Raw genomic sequence first — 21,763 nt, 5'->3', positions numbered from 1 at the left:
GACGATCACACAGTCGTCGGTACCCTTCATTTCTCAAAATTTGCAAGTGAGCGAGGGCTGAAAGTAAACATGCTGCTCTTCTCTGAAGGTGATAATTATCACTATGTTTGGATCAAAGACATGTCCCATCTCCTTTCCTCCCAACTATCAACTAATCATCAACCAAAACATATTTGTTTAAGGTGCATGAATTATTTTTCATCAGAAGAGTTATTAGTGATACATCTATTAGATTGTGCTTCCAAGGACCCGGTACATGTTATTATGCCCACAGAGGAAAATAACTTCATTAAATTTCAAAATGCTCACCACCTGCAGCGATGTCCTTTTGTAGTGTGCGCCGACTTTGAATGCCTGCTGGCTCCTATTACTCGTTGTGAAGGGAACCCCTTAGCCTCACATACAAACTTCACAGAAAAACACATACCTTATGCAGCAGCGTTCCAAGTTGTACGTGGATATGATTCTAAACTTAACCGCTATGAGTCTTATGTCGGGGACGATCCTGCAGTTTGGCTCCTCACTGAGCTTGAAAAACTTTCTTGTGAAGTTGATAAGTTCTACAGCACCTACATTCCCATGACCAAATCAAAGGAAGATGATGAATTGTATTAAAAGGTGGTTAATTGTCATTTGTGGGCTACCGTTAGATAGCAAAGCGGAAACTCCCCGTAGAGATCATTGCCATCTTATGGGAAAGTTCCGCGGTGCAGCTCATAACGCATGCAATTTTAAGTTTAAGTTACCACTGCACATACCTGTCTTTTTTCATAATTTGAGTGGGTATGAAGCCCATTTTCTCATTGAGCACTTCGCTAATTTCGATATGAAGAATGATCGGGTCAGTGTCCTCCCTGAAAGTGTTGAGAAGTACATTTCTTTCTCAAAACGAATGACGCCAAAAATTACGCTCCGCTTCCTTGACTCTTTATGCTTTATGCAGACTTCAATCCAGAAACTCGTTGAAACTTTACCTCAGAATGATATGCATATCACTCTATCTGCATTTCCTGATGAGGAAAAATTGCAACTTGCGACTAGGAAAGGAGTTTTCCCATACGAGTATGTTGATAGTATGGCAAAACTCAATGAGACCAGGCTTCTACATCTACATCTACATTCATACTCCGCAAGCCACCCAACGGTGTGTGGCGGAGGGCACTTTACGTGCCACTGTCATTACCTCCCTTTCCTGTTCCAGTCGCGTATGGTTCGCGGGAAGAACGACTGTCTGAAAGCCTCCGTGCGCGCTCTAATCTCTCTAATTTTACATTCGTGATCTCCTCGGGAGGTATAAGTAGGGGGAAGCAATATACTCGATACCTCATCCAGAAACGCACCCTCTCGAAACCTGACGAGCAAGCTACACCGCGATGCAGAGCGCCTCTCTTGCAGAGTCTGCCACTTGAGTTTATTAAATATCTCCGTAACGCTATCACGGTTACCAAATAACCCTGTGACGAAACGCGCCGCTCTTCTTTGGATCTTCTCTATCTCCTCCGTCAACCCGATCTGGTACGGATCCCACACTGATGAGCAATACTAAAGTATAGGTCGAACGAGTGTTTTGTAAGCCACCTCCTTTGTTGATGGACTACATTTTCTAAGCACTCTCCCAATGAATCTCAACCTGGCACCCGCCTTACCAACAATTAATTTTATATGATCATTCCACTTCAAATCGTTCCGCACGCATACTCCCAGATAATTTACAGAAGTAACTGCTACCAGTGTTTGTTCCGCTATCATATAATCATACAATAAAGGATCCTTCTTTCTATGTATTCGCAATACATTACATTTGTCTATGTTAAGGGACAGTTGCCACTCCCTGCACCAAGTGCCTATCCGCTGCAGATCTTCCTGCATTTCGCTACAATTTTCTAATGCTGCAACTTCTCTGTATACTACAGCATCATCCGCGAAAAGCCGCATGGAACTTCCGACACTATCTACTAGGTCATTTATATATATTGTGAAAAGCAATGGTCCCATAACACTCCCCTGTGGCACGCCAGAGGTTACTTTAACGTCTGTAGATGTCTCTCCATTGATAACAACATGCTGTGTTCTGTTTGCTAAAAACTCTTCAATCCAGCCACACAGCTGGTCTGATATTCCGTAGGCTCTTACTTTGTTTATCAGGCGACAGTGCGGAACTGTATCGAACGCCTTCCGGAAGTCAAGAAAAATAGCATCTACCTGGGAGCCTGTATCTAATATTTTCTGGGTCTCATGAACAAATAACGCGAGTTGGGTCTCACACGATCGCTGTTTCCGGAATCCATGTTGATTCCTACATAGTAGATTCTGGGTTTCCAAAAACGACATGATACTCGAGCAAAAAACATGTTCTAAAATTCTACAACAGATCGACGTCAGAGATATAGGTCTATAGTTTTGCGCATCTGGTCGACGACCCTTCTTGAAGACTGGGACTACGTGTGCTCTTTTCCAATCATTTGGAACCCTCCGTTCCTCTAGAGACTTGCGGTACACGGCTGTTAGAAGGGGGGCAAGTTCTTTCGCGTACTCTGTGTAGAATCGAATTGGTATCACGTCAGGTCCAGTGGACTTTCCTCTGTTGAGTGATTCCAGTTGCTTTTCTATTCCTTGGACACTTATTTCAATGTCAGCCATTTTTTCGTTTGTGCGAGGATTTAGAGAAGGAACTGCAGTGCGGTCTTCCTCTGTGAAACAGCTTTGGAAAAAGGTGTTTAGTATTTCAGCTTTACGCGTGTCGTCGCCTGTTTCACTGCCATCATCATCCCGGAGTGTCTGGATATGCTGTTCCTGACATATCTGCATTTACCAGTACTCTCACAGGCGATGCCATAACTACAGCACATTATGAGCATGCCACGAATGTCTGGCGGGAATTCAACATCCCCAATTTGGGGGAATATGCAAGACTATACATGGACACAGACGTGCATCTGCTTGCAGATGTTTTTGAAAAGTTCCAGAGTCTATGTCTGGCCATGTACTGTTTGGACCCCGCCTTTTATTACAAGGCACCTGGGCTGTCCTGAGACGCTATGCTCAAAAGAATGGGGCACAACATCGAACTTTTGACTGATGCTGCAATGCTTCTATTTTTTGAGTGTGGGATCCATGGGGGACTTTGTCAAAGCATTTACAGGCATGCCAAGGCGAATAACCCACAGATGGGAGCCGGGTTCAATGCATCCCTTGATTCGAGTTACATTATGTACTTAGATGTGAACAACTTATATGGGCACGCCATGATGCAGCCACTGCCGGTTGGTGGGTTTCGATGGGTGCCCGAAAACGAATTGAAGGGATTAGGTGGAAAAATAATGGGTCTTGTGGCCGATTCTGATGTAGGGTATGTGCTTGAGGCAGACATCACATATCCTAATAATTTGCACGGAGAGACAAGCGACTTGCCGTTATGTCCAGAGCAACAAATTACGCAAGGAAGCACCATCCCAAACTGTTGACTACTGTTGGAGATAAGCAGAGGTATATTATTCACTATCGTAACCCTCAGCAGTGCCTCAGCTTAGGACTGAAGCTTGTTAGAATCACCCAAGCTATCTCCTTCAACCAATCCCCCTGGTTGAAGGAGTATATTGAACTAAATACCAAAAAGAGGGCGGTCGCGAGTAATGATCTTGAAAAAGATTTTTATAAATTAATGAACAATTCCATTTTCGGGAAAACTGCGCAGAATGTAAGAAAAGAATGCGATATTTTGATTAGAACCGCATGGGAAGGGCGTTATGGCGTGAGAAAGTGTATCGCCAGGCCAAATTTTAAGCACACCACCGTATTCAATGAAGACTTTGTTGCTGTGGAGATGTCGAAGACTGCAGTAGAGTTTATGAAACCTATTTATTTGGGGATGTGCATACTGAATAGCTCCAAATTCTACATGTATCGCTTCCACTACGAGTTTGTGAGACCTCATAGAACCAAAGTTGCTTTATATGTATACAGACAGCTTTATCTACTCGATCAAGAACTGTGATCCATATGAATTAATTAGGTGTCACAGTAAAGAATTCAATACGTCTTCTTATGAGGTCGACAATCCTTACAGTATTGTTCCTAAGAACAAGAAGGTTATAGGCCTCATGAAAGACGAGGTGAATGGTTTACCGATTGTGGAGGTTGTGGGATTGAAGTCCAAAATTTATATATATCGTGCAATAGACGGGAGCACCCAGAGGTGAGCAAAGGGTGTTACATGTGTGGCATCTCGAACTCTTATGGTTGAAGACTATTTGTAGTGCCTGTATGGTCGAACACGAGGTCATGAAGTGTACACTGTACTGCTATCTAAAGTCGGATTGTCTCCTCATGACGATAAAAGAGTCATTTGTGAGGATGGGGTGGAAACCCTCCCATACTCACACTATTTACTTGAAGGGAAAGTAGGGGTGGAGGGCTCTGATTGAGAGATACAGAGAGAATGAGAATGAGTGTGTGAATGGGGTGAGGGAGGGCAGTGGGGGAGACAATAGGTTAAGTGTCTGTCAATCAAAAGGAAATGGGGGTGACATGGAAAAGCAATTAACAGAACAATAGGCTAAGGACCTGTCAATCAAAGGAGAACAATAGGTGAAGTACCTGCCAATCAAAGGAGAACAATAGGTATGCCCCTGAGTGCATACCTGCCACTGATGTAGGCAACCTGCACTAACAAAATGCGCCAGCTCTCTCCTAGTCCCACCACTTACATAGTGATTATCATTACTATCATCCCTGTCAGAGAATGTTTATATGTAAATTACTCTGGCCAGTAAGTTCAGAGAAATGAAGTTTGTTCTGCTCGTCTGACTTGTTCAAAATGGTTCAAATGGCTCTGAGCACTATGGGACTTAAGAGCTATGGTCATCAGTCCCCATCTGACTTGTGTTTTTCTCTCTGCAGACCATAAACATGACCCGATATCCCATTATTCTCAGCCCCAAATTTAAGTATGTTGTGGATCTTAACGGGGAACTCGATACTATCAAAGTCATAAAACCCACGAATGTCAATATCTCTACTGTATCGAGTTGCACACTCCAGATTTATCTTACAGTTTCTCGCACAATCCAGGATTCGCCATGCAAAACAAAACTCATCGTTTTCACTATTGACATTAATACATGGCTTCTTGGCGACTATTTCCTGAGGAAGTGGACTATAGCTGGACCCTCCGTTTATGAGACCAAAAACGTGTGTGTCTATCGAGTTGTACTCAGCTGAGTGCTTTACCTGAGCCTCTAACTTCCAGTTCGGAAATATTGGCCTATATGGCACTCAAGGTGACTTTATGAAACAACTTAGTGAGTGTGGCGCTCTGCAATACCACGCCATTTTGCTCATATATATATATATATATATATATATATATATATATATATATATATATGTGTGTGTGTGTGTGTGTGTGTGTGTGTGTGTGTGTGTGTGTGTGTGTGTGTGTGTGTCTGTGTGTTGTGCCTTCAAAGATAAATGAGGTATATTTTGTCTAATGTTTCAGCATATATTTGCAATTTCGTTTGCGCAAAGTGTAGATGGAGGCAGCCCAAACAAATACTGTTCGGTATGTCTTTCATATGATATCCACTGACAACAGAAAGTGTCGGTTTGCTTCCCATTACAAACAAAATTATTTTTAAAGGTGAATTTTACATGCCCATTTTATAGAGTGGTCCCAAATTAGTCAATTGCAAGGTTTGTTTTACCGCTCTGTATTAACAGAGTGTAATCTCCCCACGGAAAATTACCCTCTACCACGCAATAATTAATAATGGTCAATCAAATCATCCACAATTATTCACTTTTGAAAAGTATCTGATCGGATTTTCTAGTAATATATGCGTCGACAGCTCGTCGACGCCAAGGTATTTTCCTAGTACGTTTATTCTTTGGAATAACAGAGGTACAAAGATGTATGCTCCATGGTAATTATAGAGGGATAAGGGAACAGCTTCGGAAGTATCGGTTGGAAGATTGTTGGATTGCTAAAAGAGACATATTTACTCTTCTTCTCGCTAAAACGAGCTATTAACGTTTGTGCCACTAGCGTGATAGGTAAAGAGAACGAAACAACTGTAAAAGCAAATTACATAAGACTTGGAATCCACAGAAACGGAACATGTAATGGAGATGGATTGAATATACAATTTTCCTCAGAAATAAGGTTTGTGACCATTTTATACTAGAGTGAATGACGAATGAGTTCTCTGTCTGAATCATTGATGATTGTCTTGGCCCTGTAATTAGTGGGGAAGTTTCAGCTGTGACGAAGAGAGCCTGCAATCTCCGAGTTTTTATAAATCGTCCAAAAAGGCTTCGTCCACATCTGAAATTCTAGATCTGTCGTGAACTGAACGAATTGTTCAAACGATCGATTTTCCCAACTGAATGCAGCGCTTAATAATAATAACAAATGTAAAGATCTTTTCCAGCAAGCCAGCCGCTGAATATTAAGACGAAGGACTCCACCAGAGATTCTACTAGGCTGATTTCACGTAAATAATATATTTAAACTGTACACAGATAAAGGACAGAGAGAGAGAGAGAGCGAATGAAATTCGAGAAATTACTCAGAATCCTCCATTAGCATAATTGTTTGTCTGTCTTTTCACGGATCAGCCTAAACATAAAACCGAAGGCCCTAACTTTATTGTACCGATTTATGTGTGAGTGTGAAGGAGTAATAAAGACGACAGATACACCTCTGTACAGACAAAACATTACACCAAGTTAGCGGCAAGCTGCATTCACATACTTTCATCATTTACAGTGGTAGAGAATTCATTATAATGGCCAATCCGTGACAGGACACGTTTTTGGACGTTGTTAAAATAATTTTGTTCTCTGTTTCATGTAAACTACGACGAGACAACTTAACTTGGAAAAGAGAAGAAATACTCGCAGTCAAATTAAGTGGATCTACAAATAAGAACAGCACGCTGGGCGCAGAAAAAAGGCCAGAGCTCTAATTTTTTATTAAAGCTTGCTAGTATTGATGAAGTAGACGCTTTTCTGTTTAGGATAAGTGGAGATTTGAACATTTACTAATTGTGTTCATGCCAGATGTAGTTTGATTTACCTGCCCTAGTTGCATTTATCTGTATAAGTACAATAAGAAAGTAGACACAGAAGTACTCTTGTGTGAAGGGATATATATATATATATATATATATATATATATATATATATATATATATATATTGACCGTAGAACATTTATATGGTTTTAACTAGGGCAATGTTTAAGATGAGTCAAGCAGAGCAGAGCAACACGCAACAGCCTTCAGCTGTTAGCACTGATAATAATGATGGAGTAAGAAGTGTTGTAGAACCGATCGCTACAGATAGCGCAATAGAACGCCCTGTAGACACGGCTGGAGATGTAACAGCAAGTATGCAACATGGATTAGATCCATTAGTAATTATCATGAGACAGATGCAGATGATAACCGAGAGCATGAATAATATGAAAACCGACATTAACGCGAAATTAGCCTCAGTTACTGAAGGGCAAAATGATTTGAATACGAAATTAGCCTCAGTTACTGAAGGGCAAAATGATTTGAATACGAAATTAGCCTCAGTTACTGAAGGGCAAAATGATTTGAATACGAAATTAGCCTCAGTTACTGAAGGGCAAGAAAATTTGAAAATCGACATTAACGCGAAGTTAGCCTCAGTTACGGAAGGGCAGGAAAATCTGAAAGCTGAGATTAAGCAGCAGTTACACGACAGTTTTTCCGAATTAGAGCAGCGGATAGAGGTGAAGACAAAGGAACTTAAAGATCAGGCCGAGGAGACGGAACGAAAATTAACTGCACAAATAGAATTGGTGAAAGCTCAATGTGAGGAATCTACTCACCGCGTACGTGTAGAAATGAAGGAGTATGTGGCTGTTAAGATAGATACCGTACGGGAACAGGTGGAAATGGTTCCGCAATTAGTACAAAAGCAAGATGCCATGTCATGTGCAATTGCGCAACTTCCTGAATTGGCACGTACACAGACTAACCTAAAGGAAAGTGTTGAACATCTGACGGAACGTCAAGACGTTATAGACCACCAAATTAATGTATTAACGGGTAAATTATCCGAAATCACATTAGAAAACAAAAGGCTAATGTGTGAAAACGTTGAGCAAAATGTTAAAGCAGCATTCCAGAGTCTATGTGGCAAACAGGAAGAGAATTTGTTTGCGAAAGGACTTGAGGAAGTGCGACAGCAGTTAGGTGCTGATTTCGAGCATTGGAAACAAACGATAGAAGAGTCGATACGCGTTTCACAACAAGGCTCAGAACAAATGAATACAGGCCAGCAGCAGAAGTTGGCAGCGACTATAGAGCCAGTTACTGCACATTCGCACACGATACCGACTTGTGTAAGTAACTCAAATATTAAATTGCCACGAGCTAGTTGTTCGTGTGAAGTTTTATCTGACGGAGATTACGAAAGCCTTTGCCATGCCGAAGAAAAAATGATAAAGCATCGGCAATTTCAGATTTTTAACACTGACAAAAGGGGGGTCCATCCGATTGTTTTTATTCGAAGTTTTAGAGGAGAGCTACCCAGAAATTGGTCGGAGTGGCAGAAGATCATTTTCGTTACGGGGTATATACAAGGTTCGGGGGCGATCTGGGCCTCGGACATGACTTCTGTTTGCTCGACATATGACGATTTTGAGAAAGCGTTTTTAGCAAAGTTCTGGTCAGAAGGGGTACAGGAACGCCTAAGGCAGGAGGTGCTCTACCCAGAGCCTTTCTCTTTTTCAAAAGGAAGCCTTAGGAAGTATTTTGAAAAATATATAAATAAAACTAGATATTGGGACAGACCTATGCCCTTGCCAGACATAATAAACATACTTAAGGCAAGACTACCAACTAGCATCCGGAATCAATTAATTTACGGCAACGATAAAGACCTGGAGTCGTTCCTCACGACGTTAGACCATATAGATATTATCGAAGAGAACAACCAGAAGGCCGTAATTCCAATATAGGGAGATAGAACCTCCGCCAAATGGTAGGCAAGGGAACGCACAGAGATCGATAAATAGTGGAGAAACCCCTCAAAATCTCAATAATAATACCGGCAATAGTCTTGCGAGAGGCTATCCAAGGAACAACAGGAATGGGAAAAGATACAATCCCGTATGGGGGAACGAAAGGAATTTCAGACCGCAAGCCTGGAACAATAACAGCAATAGAAAGTGGAATCAACCGGGGGGAATAAACTCAAATAACCAACATCAGTGGGGGCGGACATCTGCGAATCAACCGGTAATTACCGAAGTGACGGACGATGTCAACCACCAGGCGAATCAAAATCCAACAAACTTGTAAGGACCCACTCGTGCCCCGGAGGAGCGGTCAACAATTGGTTGAGGGGCAACAGGATATGTGTACCCATGCTAACGTATAATGATGGACGATTACTGGCAGATGAATTGACCGAGGACTTAGAACCCCAAGATGAGGATAAGGAACAGGTGGCAGTAGCCGAAGTGCAAGTCATTTTGGAGACTGTACCTATAGTGGCGGTTTTAGACACAGCTGCAACCACAAATGTTATTTCGGAGGCTCTATTCAACAAGATCAGAAATATAAGACGAGTACCAATTTTTCCAGTTCAAAATTGCAGAATAATAGGCGCCGTTGGGGCTAGATCGGCTAATGTAAAAGTGCAGTCACTACTTAGTGTAGAAGTCGGAAATGTAGCAATATTAAGCACATTCCTTGTTGTGAAAAATTTGGTGGTAGACTGCATTATCGGAGTCGACAGCCTACGTCAATACGGATGCAGAATAGATTTTAAAACAGGAAAAATTTGGTTAAATGTAAATAAACAAGAAATTGAGTTGGACTTGTTGAAAAAAGAAAGCCTTACCAGAAAATATAATAGTGGGATCAGTGTGCAAGTAATCAGGACTGCAAAAAATTCTAAACAGCACGTAAATGATGAGTTCCAAGTCAAAGGAGATTTCGGTCAATTAGTGTATGAGAAGTTAAATGAATCCGACTGCATTACTGAAGATCAGAAGAAGCAGCTCAAAGAATTATTATTAGTGTATGAAAACGTGTTTGATGAAAGGCCAGGAGTTATTAAGGGATACATATGCCATCTCTACGTTAAGCCGCACGAAACGTATTGTAGAACTTTCTATCCTGTTCCCTGGAGGTTAAAGGCGCAAGTTCAAAAAGAAATAGATCGCATGTTGAAATGGGGTTTGATCGAACCCTCCACAAGCCCATACTGCTCCCCATTGTTGGTCGTGCCAAAAGCATACCCGGGATCGAACAAAATAAAAGGGTTATTTTCTCATAACGATTTAAAAAAATATAATGAAGATTAGAAGATAGGGAGGAATGGTGTTCCGAGTGACAGAAATGAACGCTCGTAAAAAACATAACAATAAACTGTGTGTGTAGTGTTAGAAACCTTTAAATTGAAATAGTTAATCAGTGACATAGAGTATAGAAATAGTGACTAACTACTACTATCGAGTGTTGTAAAGAAGATAGTGGAGATAGGCTTCACCTGTGGTTTGGGTGAACATGGAACTTTAGCATTGCTAATGTTATCAAGATTTATAAAGGATCTAACTGACCTTCAAGAAGAATGAAATGTTTCCCGCAAATGACACTGAATAATCAAAAGAGGTTCCGAGTGAATATTCATAGATAATCTGATGTGAACGCTTAGATGTGTAAACGTGTGAAGGGATGTGTTGTGGCAGTGAATTGTGAGTGACGGTTAACACCGCAAAGATAATTTCCCGCGCAAAACAGTTGACGTCGGCGCGAGAGTTAAAATCGATATAGACGACACAGATATGCTTTGTAAGAGACTCGCACCAAACGCGAGGGTAAACTGCTTCATGTTGAACTTTAAAAAGGAAAAGGTGTTATAATTACAAGTTAAGAGTTTTTAATTTATTAATGAATGATTAAAGAAAGTAATATTCATAGAATAGTAGTTATTTAATGGTTCGTGTTCGTTTGGGAATTTTGTTTGAAAATTCCATTTCCATATATGGGCATGGATGAACGCCGTATGAATCAGAGAGTAAATGAAAGAAGTGAATCCGCATTCCTCAATGCTAATAACTGTTACATTTCAGCACTCAAGCGGAGAAATATATGTATTTAGAATACAAAGTTTTTGAGTATAGATAAATTACATGACTTAGCAATGAAAGATGGATTATGTCTTTGTATAAAATGAACTACACTTTCCATTATTCGATGATTTGAATCCAAAATCTATTGAAAGTTGCATGAATCCTTTAAATTACGAAGAACAAATCAGTGATAGGAAATGTGTTAGAACTTTTGGACTTATAAGCACAAGTGGGGAGGCAAAGTCAAAAGGAGTATTCAAACGAGAGTAAATCGGATGATGCTTTTGGCAACATCATTAGTTAATGGTTGTATTACTTGAAGTACGTCGTAACAAAAAGGATCCATGAAGCCATAAGGATTTTGCTTTCAAAAAGGAGAATCTTGGACGGTGCAACCTAACCAGTTCTCTTACAGGAAGAGTTTCCCTTTTGGTCATTGCTAATTCTTTTGGAATGAATGTTGCATGTGAATTCGAGTATCCCTGTTCCTTCTACCCTTCCCATTGTGGGCCGCGTAGAAGATCAACTACAAAGGGGGCCGCGTAGAAGACCGACTACAAATGTGGACGTCGGGGACATGTAAGACCCGGGGGAGTTTAGCACCGCAAGATATTGTCCTAGGAACAAGATTGTAAAACGAGAATTCACGTTATTTATTGTAAAACGTTTTTTTTTTTGCTAGAGGGACAAACCACTCTTCTCCAAATTGTGATACAAATTGATCCCTGTCTTTCCTTTAGAGATCTATTTCAAAATTATATATTTTTTTTCTTCTATAGGCTGTCCTATCTTCTATGTACCGTAGGCTGGGGGTCTAGGCTTAAGAGGTTTTCCAAGGTTTCCCTGCTTAAGAAAGTTCCCGAATGGGTAGACCCTGATAACAGTTTCATGAAAGATCATCTTCCTTGGTTGTGCACAGCAAACATAACACCTAGATGCACGTAAAAGCAATACAGCCGCGGTACCTGTCTCTTCATTTCTTCTGTCTTCAACATTTCATTTCTTCGTCTGTCTCAAACATAATAGTCGTTTTCAGTTGGAGGACTGACAATCATCACTTCCGGGTTATCCACGCTAATAGATAGCTCGCGAAGTGTGTTCGGTGAATCAAAATTGAGCTCACAAACTTCGCTCGCTGCGAGGGGCATTGTAATCTCCCCACGGAAAATTACTCTCTACCACGCAATAATTAATAATTGTCAATCAAATCATCCACAATTATTCACTTTTGAAATGTATCTGATCGGATTTTCTAGTAATATATGCGTCGACGGCTCGTCGACGCCAAGGTATTTTTCTAGTACGTTTATTCTTTGGAATAACAGAGGTACAAAGATGTATGCTCCATGGTAATTATAGAGGGATAAGGGAACAGCTTCGGAAGTATCGGTTGGAAGATTGTCGGATTGCTAAAAGAGACATATTTACTCTTCTTCTCGCTAAAACGAGCTATTAACGTTTGTGCCACTAGCGTGATAGGTAAAGAGAACGAAACAACTGTAAAAGCAAATTACATAAGACTTGGAATCCACAGAAACGGAACATGTAATGGAGATGGATTGAATATACAATTTTCCTCAGAAATAAGGTTTGTGACCATTTTATTCTAGAGTGAATGACGAATGGGTTCTCTGTCTGAATCATTGATGATTGTCTTGGCCCTGTAATTAGTGGGGAAGTTTCAGCTGTGACGAAGAGAGCCTGCAATCTCCGAGTTTTTATAAATCGTCCAAAAAGGCTTCGTCCACATCTGAAATTCTAGATCTGTCGTAAACTGAACGAATTGTTCAAACGATCGATTTTCCCAACTGAATGCAGCGCTTAATAATAATAACAAATGTAAAGATCTTTTCCAGCAAGCCAGCCGCTGAATATTAAGACGAAGGACTCCACCAGAGATTCTACTAGGCTGATTTCACGTAAATAATATATTTAAACTGTACACAGATAAAGGACAGAGAGAGAGAGAGAGCGAATGAAATTCGAGAAATTACTCAGAATCCTCCATTAGCATAATTGTTTGTCTGTCTTTTCACGGATCAGCCTAAACATAAAACCGAAGGCCCTAACTTTATTGTACCGATTTATGTGTGAGAGTGAAGGAGTAATAAAGACGACAGATACACCTCTGTACAGACAAAACATTACACCAAGTTAGCGGCAAGCTGCATTCACATACTTTCATCGTTTACAGTAGTAGAGAATTCATTATAATGGCCAATCCGTGACAGGACACGTTTTTGGACGTTGTTAAAATAATTTTGTTCTCTGTTTCATGTAAACTACGACGAGACAACTTAACTTGGAAAAGAGAAGAAATACTCGCAGTCAAATTAAGTGGATCTACAAATAAGAACAGCACGCTGGGCGCAGAAAAAAGGCCAGATCTCTAATTTTTTATTAAAGCTTGCTAGTATTGATGAAGTAGACGCTTTTCTGTTTAGGATAAGTGGAGATTTGAACATTTACTAATTGTGTTCATGCCAGATGTAGTTTGATTTACCTGCCCTAGTTGCATTTATCTGTATAAGTACAATAAGAAGGTAGACACAGAAGTACTCTTGTGTGAAGGGAGATATATATATATATATATATATATATATATATATATATATATATATATATATATATATATATATATTGACCGTAGAACATTTATATGGTTTTAACTAGGGCAATGTTTAAGATGAGTCAAGCAGAGCAGAACAACACGCAACAGCCTTCAGCTGTTAGCACTGATGATAATGATGGAGTAAGAAGTGTTGTAGAACCGATCGCTACAGATAGCGCAATAGAACACCCTGTAGACACGGCTGGAGATGTAACAGCAAGTATGCAACATGGATTAGATCCATTAGTAATTATCATGAGACAGATGCAGATGATAACCGAGAGCATGAATAATATGAAAACCGACATTAACGCGAAATTAGCCTCAGTTACTGAAGGGCAAAATGATTTGAATACGAAATTAGCCTCAGTTACTGAAGGGCAAGAAAATTTGCAAATCGACATTAACGCGAAGTTAGCCTCAGTTACAGAAGGGCAGGAAAATCTGAAAGCTGAGATTAAGCAGCAGTTACACGACAGTTTTTCCGAATTAGAGCAGCGGATAGGGGCGAAGACAAAGGAACTTAAAGATCAGGCCGAGGAGACGGAACGAAAATTAACTGCACAAATAGAATTGGTGAAAGCTCAATGTGAGGAATCTACTCACCGCGTACGTGTAGAAATGAAGGAGTATGTGGCTATTAAGATAGATACCGTACGGGAACAGGTGGAAATGGTTCCGCAATTAGTACAAAAGCAAGATGCCATGTCATGTGCAATTGCGCAACTTCCTGAATTGGCACGTACGCAGACTAACCTAAAGGAAAGTGTTGAACATCTGACGGAACGTCAAGACGTTATAGACCACCAAATTAATGTATTAACGGGTAAATTATCCGAAATCACATTAGAAAACAAAAGGCTATTGTGTGAAAACGTTGAGCAAAATGTTAAACCAGCATTCCAGAGTCTATGTGGCAAACAGGAAGAGAATTTGTTTGCGAAAGGACTTGAGGAAGTGTGACAGCAGTTAGGTGCTGATTTCGAGCATTGGAAACAAACGATAGAAGAGTCGATACGCGTTTCACAACAAGGCTCAGAACAAATGAATACAGGCCAGCAGCAGAAGTTGGCAGCGACTATAGAGCCAGTTACTGCACATTCGCACACGATACCGACTTGTGTAAGTAACTCAAATATTAAATTGCCACGAGCTAGTTATTCGCGTGAAGTTTTATCTGACGGAGATTACGAAAGCCTTTGCCATGCCGAAGAAAAAATGATAAAGCATCGGCAATTTCATATTTTTAACACTGACAAAAGGGGGGTCCATCCGATTGTTTTTATTCGAAGTTTTGGGGGAGTGCTACCCAGAAATTGGTCGGAGTGGCAGAAGATCAGTTTCGTTACGGGGTATATACAAGGTTCGGGGGCGATCTGGGCCTCGGACATGACTTCTGTTTGCTCGACATATGACGATTTTGAGAAAGCGTTTTTAGCAAAGTTCTGGTCAGAAGGGGTACAGGAACGCCTAAGGCAGGAGGTGCTCTCCCCAGAGACTTTCTCTTTTTCAAAAGGAAGCCTTAGGAAGTATTTTGAAAAATATATAAATAAAACTAGATATAGGGACAGACCTATGCCCTTGCCAGACATAATAAACATACTTAAGGCAAGACTACCAACTAGCGTCTGGAATCAATTAATTTACGGCAACGATAAAGACCTGGAGTCGTTCCTCACGACGTTAGACCATATAGATATTATCGAAGAGAACAACCAGAAGGCCGTAATTCCAATATAGGGAGATAGAACCTCCGCCAAATGGTAGGCAAGGGAACGCACAGAGATCGATAAATAGTGGAGAAACCCCTCAAAATCTCAATAATAATACCGGCAATAGTCTTGCGAGGGGCTATCCAAGGAACAACAGGAATGGGAAAAGATACAATCCCGTATGGGGGAACGAAAGGAATTTCAGACCGCAAGCCTGGAACAATAACAGCAATAGAAAGTGGAATCAACCGGGGGGAATAAACTCAAATAACCAACATCAGTGGGGACGGACATCTGCGAATCAACCGGTAATTACCGAAGTGACGGACGATGTCAACCACCAGGCGAATCAAAATCCAACAAACTTGTAAGGACCCACTCGTGCCCCGGAGGAGCGGTCAACAATCGGTTGAGGGGCAACAGGATATGTGTACCCATGCTAACGTATAATGATGGACGATTACTGGCAGATGAATTGACCGAGGACTTAGAACCCCAAGATGAGGATAAGGAACAGGTGGCAGTAGCCGAAGTGCAAGTCATTTTGGAGACTGTACCTATAGTGGCGGTTTTAGACACAGCTGCAACCACAAATGTTATTTCGGAGGCTCTATTCAACAAGATCAGAAATATAAGACGAGTACCAATTTTTCCAGTTCAAAATTGCAGAATAATAGGCGCCGTTGGGGCTAGATCGGCTAATGTAAAAGTGCAGTCACTACTTAGTGTAGAAGTCGGAAATGTAGCAATATTAAGCACATTCCTTGTTGTGAAAAATTTGGTGGTAGACTGCATTATCGGAGTCGACAGCCTACGTCAATACGGATGCAGAATAGATTTTAAAATAGGAAAAATTTGGTTAAATGTAAATAAACAAGAAATTGAGTTGGACTTGTTGAAAAAAGAAAGCCTTACCAGAAAATATAATAGTGGGATCAGTGTGCAAGTAATCAGGACTGCAAAAAATTCTAAACAGTACGTAAATGATGAGTTCCAAGTCAAAGGAGATTTCGGTCAATTAGTGTATGAGAAGTTAAATGAATCCGACTGCATTACTGAAGATCAGAAGAAGCAGCTCAAAGAATTATTATTAGTGTATGAAAACGTGTTTGATGAAAGGCCAGGAGTTATTAAGGGATACATATGCCATCTCTACGTTAAGCCGCACGAAACGTATTGTAGAACTTTCTATCCTGTTCCCTGGAGGTTAAAGGCGCAAGTTCAAAAAGAAATAGATCGCATGTTGAAATGGGGTTTGATCGAACCCTCCACAAGCCCATACTGCTCCCCATTGTTGGTCGTGCCAAAAGCATACCCGGGATCGAACAAAATAAAAGGGTTATTTTCTCATAACGATTTAAAAAAATATAATGAAGATTAGAAGATAGGGAGGAATGGTGTTCCGAGTGACAGAAATGAACGCTCGTAAAAAACATAACAATAAACTGTGTGTGTAGTGTTAGAAACCTTTAATTTGAAATAGTTAATCAGTGACATAGAGTATAGAAATAGTGACTAACTACTACTATCGAGTGTTGTAAAGAAGATAGTGGAGATAGGCTTCACCTGTGGTTTGGGTGAACATGGAACTTTAGCATTGCTAATGTTATCAAGATTTATAAAGGATCTAACTGACCTTCAAGAAGAATGAAATGTTTCCCGCAAATGACACTGAATAATCAAAAGAGGTTCCGAGTGAATATTCATAGATAATCTGATGTGAACGCTTAGATGTGTAAACGTGTGAAGGGATGTGTTGTGGCAGTGAATTGTGAGTGACGGTTAACACCGCAAAGATAATTTCCCGCGCAAAACAGTTGACGTCGGCGCGAGAGTTAAAATCGATATAGACGACACAGATATGCTTTGTAAGAGACTCGCACCAAACGCGAGGGTAAACTGCTTCATGTTGAACTTTAAAAAGGAAAAGGTGTTATAATTACAAGTTAAGAGTTTTTAATTTATTAATGAATGATTAAAGAAAGTAATATTCATAGAATAGTAGTTATTTAATGGTTCGTGTTCGTTTGGGAATTTTGTTTGAAAATTCCATTTCCATATATGGGCATGGATGAACGCCGTATGAATCAGAGAGTAAATGAAAGAAGTGAATCCGCATTCCTCAATGCTAATAACTGTTACATTTCAGCACTCAAGCGGAGAAATATATGTATCTAGAATAAAAAGTTTTTAAGTATAGATAAATTACATGACTTAGCAAGGAAATATGGATTATGTCTTTGTATAAAATGAACTACACTTTCCATTATTCGATGATTTGAATCCAAAATCTATTGAAAGTTGCATGAATCCTTTAAATTACGAAGAACAAATCAGTGATAGGAAATGTGTTAGAACTTTTGGACTTATAAGCACAAGTGGGGAGGCAAAGTCAAAAGGAGTATTCAAACGAGAGTAAATCGGATGATGCTTTTGGCAACATCATTAGTTAATGGTTGAATTACTTGAAGTACGTCGTAACAAAAAGGATCCATGAAGCCATAAGGATTTTGCTTTCAAAAAGGAGAATCTTGGACGGTGCAACCTAACCAGTTCTCTTACAGGAAGAGTTTCCCTTTTGGTCATTGCTAATTCTTTTGGAATGAATGTTGCATGTGAATTCGAGTATCCCTGTTCCTTCTACCCTTCCCATTGTGGGCCGCGTAGAAGATCAACTACAAAGGGGGCCGCGTAGAAGACCGACTACAAATGTGGACGTCGGGGACATGCAAGACCCGGGGGAGTTTAGCACCGCAAGATATTGTCCTAGGAACAAGATTGTAAAACGAGAATTCACGTAAAAGCAATACAGCCGCGGTACCTGTCTCTTCATTTCTTCTGTCTTCAACATTTCATTTCTTCGTCTGTCTCAAACATAATAGTCGTTTTCAGTCGGAGGACTGACAATCATCACTTCCGGGTTATCCACGCTAATAGATAGCTCGCGAAATGTGTTCGGTGAATCAAAATTGAGCTCACAAACTTCGCTCGCTGCGAGGGGCATTGTAATCTCCCCACGGAAAATTACCCTCTACCACGCAATAATTAATAATGGTCAATCAAATCATCCACAATTATTCACTTTTGAAATGTATCTGATCGGATTTTCTAGTAATATATGCGTCGACGGCTCGTCGACGCCAAGGTATTTTTCTAGTACGTTTATTCTTTGGAATAACAGAGGTACAAAGATGTATGCTCCATGGTAATTATAGAGGGATAAGGGAACAGCTTCGGAAGTATCGGTTGGAAGATTGTCGGATTGCTAAAAGAGACATATTTACTCTTCTTCTCGCTAAAACGAGCTATTAACGTTTGTGCCACTAGCGTGATAGGTAAAGAGAACGAAACAACTGTAAAAGCAAATTACATAAGACTTGGAATCCACAGAAACGTAACATGTAATGGAGATGGATTGAATATACAATTTTCCTCAGAAATAAGGTTTATGACCATTTTATTCTAGAGTGAATGACGAATGAGTTCTCTGTCTGAATCATTGATGATTGTCTTGGCCCGGTAATTAGTGGGGAAGTTTCAGCTGTGACGAAGAGAGCCTGCAATCTCCGAGTTTTTATAAATCGTCCAAAAAGGCTTCGTCCACATCTGAAATTCTAGATCTGTCGTAAACTGAACGAATTGTTCAAACGATCGATTTTCCCAACTGAATGCAGCGCTTAATAATAATAACAAATGTAAAGATCTTTTCCAGCAAGCCAGCCGCTGAATATTAAGACGAAGGACTCCACCAGAGATTCTACTAGGCTGATTTCACGTAAATAATATATTTAAACTGTACACAGATAAAGGACAGAGAGAGAGAGAGAGCGAATGAAATTCGAGAAATTACTCAGAATCCTCCATTAGCATAATTGTTTGTCTGTCTTTTCACGGATCAGCCTAAACATAAAACCGAAGGCCCTAACTTTATTGTACCGATTTATGTGTGAGAGTGAAGGAGTAATAAAGACGACAGATACACCTCTGTACAGACAAAACATTACACCAAGTTAGCGGCAAGCTGCATTCACATACTTTCATCGTTTACAGTAGTAGAGAATTCATTATAATGGCCAATCCGTGACAGGACACGTTTTTGGACGTTGTTAAAATAATTTTGTTCTCTGTTTCATGTAAACTACGACGAGACAACTTAACTTGGAAAAGAGAAGAAATACTCGCAGTCAAATTAAGTGGATCTACAAATAAGAACAGCACGCTGGGCGCAGAAAAAAGGCCAGATCTCTAATTTTTTATTAAAGCTTGCTAGTATTGATGAAGTAGACGCTTTTCTGTTTAGGATAAGTGGAGATTTGAACATTTACTAATTGTGTTCATGTCAGATGTAGTTTGATTTACCTGCCCTAGTTGCATTTATCTGTATAAGTACAATAAGAAAGTAGACACAGAAGTACTCTTGTGTGAAGGGATATATATATATATATATATATATATATATATATATATATATATATATATATATTGACCGTAGAACATTTATATGGTTTTAACTAGGGCAATGTTTAAGATGAGTCAAGCAGAGCAGAGCAACACGCAACAGCCTTCAGCTGTTAGCACTGATAATAATGATGGAGTAAGAAGTGTTGTAGAACCGATCGCTACAGATAGCGCAATAGAACGCCCTGTAGACACGGCTGGAGATGTAACAGCAAGTATGCAACATGGATTAGATCCATTAGTAATTATCATGAGACAGATGCAGATGATAACCGAGAGCATGAATAATATGAAAACCGACATTAACGCGAAATTAGCCTCAGTTACTGAAGGGCAAAATGATTTGAATACGAAATTAGCCTCAGTTACTGAAGGGCAAGAAAATTTGAAAATCGACATTAACGCGAAGTTAGCCTCAGTTACGGAAGGGCAGGAAAATCTGAAAGCTGAGATTAAGCAGCAGTTACACGACAGTTTTTCCGAATTAGAGCAGCGGATAGGGGCGAAGACAAAGGAACTTAAAGATCAGGCCGAGGAGACGGAACGAAAATTAACTGCACAAATAGAATTGGTGAAAGCTCAATGTGAGGAATCTACTCACCGCGTACGTGTAGAAATGAAGGAGTATGTGGCTATTAAGATAGATACCGTACGGGAACAGGTGGAAATGGTTCCGCAATTAGTACAAAAGCAAGATGCCATGTCATGTGCAATTGCGCAACTTCCTGAATTGGCACGTACGCAGACTAACCTAAAGGAAAGTGTTGAACATCTGACGGAACGTCAAGACGTTATAGACCACCAAATTAATGTATTAACGGGTAAATTATCCGAAATCACATTAGAAAACAAAAGGCTAATGTGTGAAAACGTTGAGCAAAATGTTAAAGCAGCATTCCAGAGTCTATGTGGCAAACAGGAAGAGAATTTGTTTGCGAAAGGAGTGAGGAAGTGCGACAGCAGTTAGGTGCTGATTTCGAGCATTGGAAACAAATGATATTAGAGTCGATACGCGTTTCACAACAAGGCTCAGAACAAATGAATACAGGCCAGCAGCAGAAGTTGGCAGCGACTATAGAGCCAGTTACTGCACATTTGCACACGATACCGACTTGTGTAAGTAACTCAAATATTAAATTGGCACGAGCTAGTTGTTCGCATGAAGTTTTATCTGACGGAGATTACGAAAGCCTTTGCCATGCCGAAGAAAAAATGATAAAGCATCGGCAATTTCAGATTTTTAACACTGACAAAAGGGGGGTCCATCCGATTGTTTTTATTCGAAGTTTTAGAGGAGTGCTACCTAGAAATTGGTCGGAGTGGCAGAAGATCAGTTTCGTTACGGGGTATATACAAGGTTCGGGGGCGATCTGGGCCTCGGACATGACTTCTGTTTGCTCGACATATGACGATTTTGAGAAAGCGTTCTTAGCAAAGTTCTGGTCAGAAGGGGTACAGGAACACCTAAGGCAGGAGGTGCTCTACCCAGAGCCTTTCTCTTTTTCAAAAGGAAGCCTTAGGAAGTATTTTGAAAAATATATAAATAAAACTAGATATTGGGACAGACCTATGCCCTTGCCAGACATAATAAACATACTTAAGGCAAGACTACCAACTAGCATCCGGAATCAATTAATTTACGGCAACGATAAAGACCTGGAGTCGTTCCTCACGACGTTAGACCATATAGATATTATCGAAGAGAACAACCAGAAGGCCGTAATTCCAATATAGGGAGATAGAACCTCCGCCAAATGGTAGGCAAGGGAACGCACAGAGATCGATAAATAGTGGAGAAACCCCTCAAAATCTCAATAATAATATCAGCAATAGTCTTGCGAGGGGCTATCCAAGGAACAACAGGAATGGG

Source organism: Schistocerca nitens, chromosome 3 (assembly GCF_023898315.1).
Source record: "Schistocerca nitens isolate TAMUIC-IGC-003100 chromosome 3, iqSchNite1.1, whole genome shotgun sequence".
Taxonomy (NCBI): domain Eukaryota; kingdom Metazoa; phylum Arthropoda; class Insecta; order Orthoptera; family Acrididae; genus Schistocerca; species Schistocerca nitens.
Note: the sequence above shows the minus strand (reverse complement) of the source record.